Consider the following 8,480-nt stretch of genomic DNA (forward strand, 5'->3'; position numbering starts at 1 on the left):
ATAATATGCTAATTTTAGCATGTCAACACATAGCATGATAACGCTTTGGGTTTATGTAATTTTATACCTAAGAAAATTATTTAAATGCTATCTTTGAGCGTGCTAAGTTTCAGCTAAGTGTCTATGTAAGTTTATAACCTTTGAAAATAGCAAAAAATCCAAGATGCTAATTTTAATTTTAACATGTTTACACCTGATATCACTTGGTATCAACATGTTTGGACCTGGTATCAACATGTTTACACCTGATATCACTTGGTATCAACATGTTTGGACCTGGTATCAACATGTTTACATCTGATATCACTTGGTATCAACATGTTTGGACCTGGTATCAACATGTTTACACCTGATATCACTTGGTATCAACATGTTTACACCTGATATTACTTGGCATCAACATGTTTACACCTGATATCACTTGGTATCAACATGTTTGGACCTGGTATCAACATGTTTACACCTGATATCACTTGGTATCGACATGTTTGGACCTGGTATCAACATGTTTACACCTGATATCACTTGGTATCAACATGTTTGGACCTGGTATCAACATGTTTGGACCTGGTATCAACATGTTTACACCTGATATCACTTGGTATCAACATGTTTGGAACTGGTATCAACATGTTTACACCTGATATCACTTGGTATCAACATGTTTACACCTGATATTACTTGGTATCAACATGTTTGGACCTGGTATCAACATGTTTGGACCTGATATCACTTGGTATCAACATGTTTGGACCTGGTATCAACATGTTTACACCTGATATCACTTGGCATCAACATGTTTACACCTGCTATCACTTGGTATCAACATGTTTGGATATGGTATCAACATGACTGCACCTGGTATCAACATATTTATTTAAATACATTTTAAATAAATGTTATTTTTAGAAATCGTAGCGTGGTCATCTCATGGCCTGAAGGGTTGCTGGTTCACTTCCTCAGCCTGTGAGCATTTCTGGTATATTTTAACATTCATTCACTGAAATCGCTTTATCAAGTTAATTCCGAAATCAACCCCCCCCCCTTCCCCCCCTTTGATAACTTTCTCCAAATTATGAGCTATTATTTCCTCATCAGTAAATTAATAATCGGCACAGACAACCAGGATCCTTAGAAGTGATCCTTTAGCGGCAAACATTGGGACATTGGGGACGGTGAAGGCTTGTTTATGTGACCCCCCCGCCTGCATGAATGATGCCTCGCTCGCCCACCGCCGCCACCGCCGTCGCCATAGTTTATGACAGATTAGAGGCCGGCGTCCGACTGCATTTCCGTTGCACTTATTTTTGCTTTTTTAATGCATGTGTGAATCAATGAACTGGCCCATAAAAAAATGGCCACCATAAACTGTGTGCAGAAGTTAATGAGTGCGGCATTAGCACGTCATTACGCCAGCTGGCATAATGGAGCATGTGTTGTTTGTCATAATATATGCTGACACGCCCCCCCCCACCCCCACCCCCCCCACGCTCGTTAATTCTACGCTTTGGGATGTTTGCCACGTTGCTCCATAACCAAGAAACGCCATTTTTTTTACTCAAAGTTAGCACAATACAGATCCAGGATCCAATTAAATCCAATTAATTCATTCGTTATAAAAATAATATTACTGCTCGGAGCGTGTGTGTGAATACAGGACACCTCATTCTGCTTTATATGTACTATGGTTCCCTTTCCTGTTAAACATACGTTTGATTCCCTTCCCGTTAAAGGACTTCCTCCAGTATGTGTATGGCCGTCCCGGACAGGAAGTGAGGAGGAACCCAACCTTTGTCGCTTCATCCATCCGTCCTCTCGCAGCGCCGCAAGGGGGGCCCCGGTCTGGACCGTCTCAAGGTCAGCGGGTCCTTGATGGTGAAAGCAAAGCAAGCGAGGAGGTCCAAAGACTGGTGCCGCCCAACTCCCACCCACCCCCCCCCTGCCGCTCAGTAACTGGTACCAAATGGCGCCTCTCCTCTGGGGCCCTGACCTGCAAACTGGCACCGGATGCAATGTTGATGATGCAACGTTGACCGGCGCCCTTTATTCCAAACCAACAACAGCGACAGTAAAACTGCTGGCGACAGCAGTGTCTTGTAGTCCCCCCCCCCTCCACCACCACAACCCCCCCCCCGCCCCCCAGAAGCTGGAGGGCTTTGAGGAACAAGGTTATATGGATCTTGATGGGGAGAAGCTGCATAATTAATTTGTATATTCTAGCATGACAGATGTTTGATTTTGGCCCTAAAAGTAATTAATAAGGGAGAGCAGCGAGAGGCAGATTGCTGGAAGATTATTTATGAAGACTCCTCACGGAGCAATTTGAGGGCCGCCGTGTGTGTGTGTGTGTGTGTGTGTATGTAGTAGCATACGCCCTTTCGCTTTAGCACTTTAGCACTACATATATATATATGGTATTATACTGTATATTTTATATGTTAGACGTCAAAAGTACTACTACATTCATTCATTTTCTACCGCTTATCCTCACATGGGTCGCAGAGGTATGCTGGAGCCTATCCCAGCTGTCTTGGGGCGAGAGGCGGGGTACACCCTGTACTGGTGGCCAGCCAATCACAGGGCACATATAGACAAACAACCATTCACACTCACATTCATACCTATGGACAATTTGGAGTCGATTATTAACCTAGCATGTTTTTGGAATGGGGGGGGGGGGCGGAGTATATTATTATTATTATTATTCATGGTTGCACTTGGTATCACTTGGTATCAACATGTTTGGACCTGGTATCAACATGTTTAACCCTGATATCACTTGGTATCAACATGTTTGGACCTGGTATCAACATGGCTGCACCTGGTATCACTTGGTATCAATATGTTTACACCTGATATCACCTGGTATCAACATGGCTGCACCTGGTATCACTTGGTATCAATATGTTTGGACCTGGTTTCAACATGTTTACACCTGATATCACTTGGTATCAACATGTTTGGGCCTGGTATCAACATGGCTGCACCTGGTATCACTTGGTATCAATATGTTTACACCTGATATCACCTGGTATCAACATGGCTGCACCTGGTATCACTTGGTATCAATATGTCTACACCTGATATCACTTGGTATCAACATGGCTGCACCTGGTATCACTTGGTATCAACATATTTACACCTGATATCACTTGGCATCATCATGTTTGGACCTGATATCAACATGGCTGCACCTGGTATCAATTGGTATCAACATGGCTGGACTTGGTATCAACATGTTTACACCTGATATCACTTGGTATCAACATGTTTACACCTGATATCACTTGGTATCAACATGTTTGGACCTGGTATCAACATGTTTACACCTGATATCAATTGGTATCATCATGTTTGTATCTGATATCAACATGGCTGCACCTGGTATCATTTGGTATCAACATGTTTGGATCTGATATCACTTGGTATCAACATGGCTGGACTTGGTATCAACATATTTACACATGATATCACTTGGTATCAACATGTTTACACCTGATATCACTTGGTATCATCATGTTTGGACCTGGTATCAACATGGCTGCACCTGGTATCATTTGGTATCAACATGTTTACTCCTGATATCACTTGGTATCAACATGGCTGGACCTGGTATCAACATGTTTACACCTGATATCACTTGGTATCAACATGGCTGGACCTGGTATCAACACGTTTACACCTGATATCACGTTTTATATGTTTTTACTGTAAGGGGTCAGCGTTAGGGCATGGACTGAATGACAGTCAAATAAAATTCCATATTTCCATAATTGTGGAATTCCAGAAATGAAAATTCCGGATCGTATAACCTTTAAAAGTCCCAAATCCCAAATTGCTAAGGTGAGTGCTAGCATTGGAGTCGGGGTCAGGGTGAGTCTTTGTGTTCTTTTATGACTTAGCGTCCTGCCTGGTCCGATGAGGAAGGGCATGAATGAGGTGAATGTAATTTCCTTAATGAGGGTGTAAATCAGGCACGGGGGCCGTTAGTGGAACGTCTTGTTGGTGTTTGAATGCGCTGCTCTGATTGAAGCCGTCACACGGGGTGACACATCTTGTTAGCACAACAACGTTGTCGTCTTCTTTGGTCGTCTGAGACGCACGTTGTCTCCGTTGTCTCCGATGTCTCCTTGCCGGGCGATAACGGCCCCCTCCGACCTGCTGACTCCGCCCCCTCCCTCTCCGCTCGCTACACCGCTATATTGATTTGTCGCCGTGACAACATGAACATCTATATTGGACTCTTGGTGTACACTACATAGTGTATGCTCTCTAGTACATACTTGGTAGGATGTATTCCGTATTGCTTCCTACTGAGTGTACTCTACCACTACTCTATGAGGTACATGCTGCGTAGAGTACAGGGTACACTATGTAGTGCGTACTACGTGGTGTCTACCACCAAGGGTACACTATGTAGTGCGTACTACATGGTGTCTACTACCAAGGGTACACTATGTAGTGCATACTGCGTGGTGTCTACCACCAAGGGTACACTATGTAGTGCGTACTATGTGGTGTGTACCACCAAAGGTACACAATGTAGTGTGTGGTGTGTACCATCAAGGGTACACTATGTAGTGCGTACTACATAGTGTGTACCACCAAGGGTACACTATGTAGTGTGGTGTGTACCACCAAGGGTACACTATGTAGTGCGTCCTACATAGCGTGTACCACCAAATGTACACTATGTAGTGCGTACTACCTGGTGTCTACCACCAAGGGTACACTATGTAGTGCATACTACGTGGTGTCTACCCCCAAGGGTACACTATGTAGTGCATACTACATGGTGTCTACCACCAAGGGTACACTATGTAGTGCGTACTACGTGGTGTGTACCACCAAAGGTACACAATGTAGTGTGTGATGAGTACCACCAAAAGTACACTATGTAGTGCGTACTACATGATGTCTGCTGCCAAGAGTACACTATGTAGTGCGTACTACATGGTGTCTACCACTAAGGGTACACTATGTAGTGCGTGGTGTGTACCACCAAGGGTACACTATGTAGTGCGTACTACGTGGTGTGTACCATGAAGGGTATACTATGTAGTGCATGGTGTGTACCACCAAGGGTACACTATGTAGTGCGTACTACGTGGTGTCTGCCACCGAGGGTACACTATGTAGTGCGTGGTGTGTACTACATAGTGTGTACCACCAAGGGTACACTATGTAGTGCGTACTACGTGGTGTCTGCCACCGAGGGTACACTATGTAGTGCGTGGTGTGTACTACATAGTGTGTACCACCAATGGTACACTATGTAGTGCGTACTACATAGTGTGTACCACCAAGGGTACACTATGTAGTGCGTACTACGTGGTGTCTACCACCAAGGGTACACTATGTAGTGCGTACTACATGGTGTCTGCCACCGAGGGTACACTATGTAGTGTGTGGTGTGTACTACATAGTGTGTACCACCAAGGGTACACTATGTAGTGCGTACTACATAGTGTGTACCACCAAGGGTACACTACATATGTAGTGCATACTATGTGGTGTCTACCACCAAGGGTACACTATGTAGTGCGTACAACGTGGTGTGTTACACCAAAGGTACACTATGTAGTGTGTACTACCTGGTGTCTACCACCGAGGGTACACTATGTAGTGCATACTATGTGGTGTGTATCACCAAGGGTACACTGTGTAGTGCAAAGTGTGTACCATCAAGGGTACACTATGTAGTGCGTACTACATAGTGTGTACCACCAAGGGTACACTATGTAGTGCATACTATGTGGTGTGTATCACCAAGGGTACACTGTGTAGTGCAAAGTGTGTACCATCAAGGGTACACTATGTAGTGCGTACTACATAGTGTGTACCACCAAGGGTACACTACGCTGTGCTATGTCGTTCCAACTTGTTAGTGTGTTTTTGTATGGCTTACTACCAAGTGTGCATAACGTAGTGCATACTATTGGTGTGTACTACCAAGTGCATACTATGTGGTACATACCAAATGGTGCATACATTATACTAGTATGCAGTGCATACTTTTCAGTGTGTATTTCAAAGTGTCTAATAGCAACACAGACTATGTAGTGTGTACTATGTAGTGTGTACTACCCGTAGCACCAAAGGCCCCTTCCAATCATATGGTGTCCATTTGTGCGTCCCAGCTGCGTTCAATTCCTCAGCGCGGCCAAGAAAAGAAGAAGCTCATTAATTTCAAAGAACTTTCAGAAAAGAAAAAAAAAAAAGCACTTAGCTCGTTAGCGACGGAGAAGACAAAGCAAACCGCTCTGACCTCCACCGTGTCGTCAATCACGCCAAACGTCCTTGCATGCGACGGCGGCGTGGACAGGTGAGCCGCGCGTCGCGCGCGCGTCATTGTGCAGATGCGTCCCTTTAATGGCCGCCCCCGCACGGGAAATTAATTAGGCGGCTATAAAGACTCGGCAGACAAAATGAACAGAATCTTGCTCTTACTTGAAGGATAAAGAGGGATCATGAAGAAGGGAGAACGCCAACATAATGACACGTACATTTGCATACTAATTAGGTTAAGCCCGGGCGCCGTCTTCAGAGGCGCACCGACGCACGGATGGAAATCAAACTCTTTGTCTTTTTGTCTTCCTCTTTCTTCCTCCGCTTTGCCAACTTTACTTACTTTATTCCCTTTTGTTTAAATCTACTCGTTGGAGTACTACACAGGAGTACTACACAACACATTGGGATTTCGCAAACCAAGCTGCGGTTCTGGTGCCTTTTCAGCACTGTGTTTTCTGTGTCGCGTGCGATACGTACTGCTTATCATGCGGTGTGTACTTTGCGACATGTACTACTATGTATAGAATGTAGTGGTTACTATGTAGTGTATACTTTGCAATGTGTATTTTGAGGTTTATAACTGCCAAATGTACACTATGTAGTACATTACATGTCGCAGTGTATACTTCCGAGGTGCGTACCACCGAGGTACTAGTTACACTACAACGTGCATACGATACACTGCTTACTATGCAGTGCGTACTACCAAGTGTACATTATGTACACTATGTAGTACATGTCGCAGTGTATACTTCCGAAGTGCGTACCACCGAGGTACTAGTTACACTACAACGTGCATACGATACACTGCTTACTATGCAGTGCGTACTACCAAGTACACAACTTCGAGCGTGATATATATATATACTATGTAGTGCATACTACTATGAACTACCGTTCACTGCAGTGTATGCATACTTTGTAATGTGTATTTTGTAATATACTAACAACTGTAGTGTCCATTCCAATACTATGTATAGAATGTAGTGGGTACTATGTAGTGTATACTTTGCAATGTGTATTTTGAGGTTTTTAACTGCCAAATGTACACTATGTAGTACATTACGTGTCGCAGTGTATACTTCCAAGGTGCGTACCACCAAGGTAGTAGTTGCACTACAACGTGCATACGATGCAGTGCGTACTACCAAGTGTACATTATGTACATTAAGGGTACACAACTTCGAGCGTGATATATGTACTATGTAGTGCATACTACTATGAACTACCGTTCACTGCAGTGTATGCATACTTTGTAATGTGTATTTTGTAATATACTAACAACTGTAGTTTCCATTCCAATACTATGTATAGAATGTAGTGGGTACTATGTAGTGTATACTTTGCAATGTGTATTTTGAGGTTTTTAACTGCCAAATGTACACTACAGTTGTTAGTATATTACAAAATACACATTACAAAGTATACATACGCTATGCAGTGTACTCTCGGTAGTATGCACTACATAGTACAATTCTGTACGAAGACATTAACTGACAAAAAAGCATGTACTACGTAGTGTACATTTGGCAGTAAAAACTACAAAATACACATTGCACAGTATACACTAGTAGTAAGCACTACATTCTATACACAGTATTGAAATTGACACTACAGTTGTTAGTATATTACAAAATACACATTACAAAGTATGCATACACTATGCAGTGTACTCTTGGTAGTATGCACTACATAGTACACGATAAAATACACACTCTGGATTATGCACTATTTATCACAGTATAAGTTGTGTACCCTTAATGTACATAATGTACACTTGGTAGTACGCACTTGTATGCACGTTGTAGGGTAACTAGTACCTTATGTAGCATGTACTATTTAGTGTACACTTGGTAGTAGACACTACAAAATACACACTGAAAAAGTACGCACTGCATAGTAACCACTACCTTGTATGCACTTATACATAGTACACACTGTGAAGTATACTTATGTAATGCACACTTAGTAGTAAGCTGTGAGAAATACACACTGCCAAGTACACAGTGTACCCTTGGTGGTACGCACCACATAGTACACACTACATAGTGTACACTGGGTAGTACACACTTCAAGTGACTATTCTGTACTAAACATGGTAAAACTGCACTAAAACTGTATGTAGCATGTACTATTTATTGTACACTTGGTAGTAGACACTACAAAATACACAAGTACGCACTGCATAG

Source organism: Doryrhamphus excisus, chromosome 4 (assembly GCF_030265055.1).
Source record: "Doryrhamphus excisus isolate RoL2022-K1 chromosome 4, RoL_Dexc_1.0, whole genome shotgun sequence".
NCBI classification, from domain to species: domain Eukaryota; kingdom Metazoa; phylum Chordata; class Actinopteri; order Syngnathiformes; family Syngnathidae; genus Doryrhamphus; species Doryrhamphus excisus.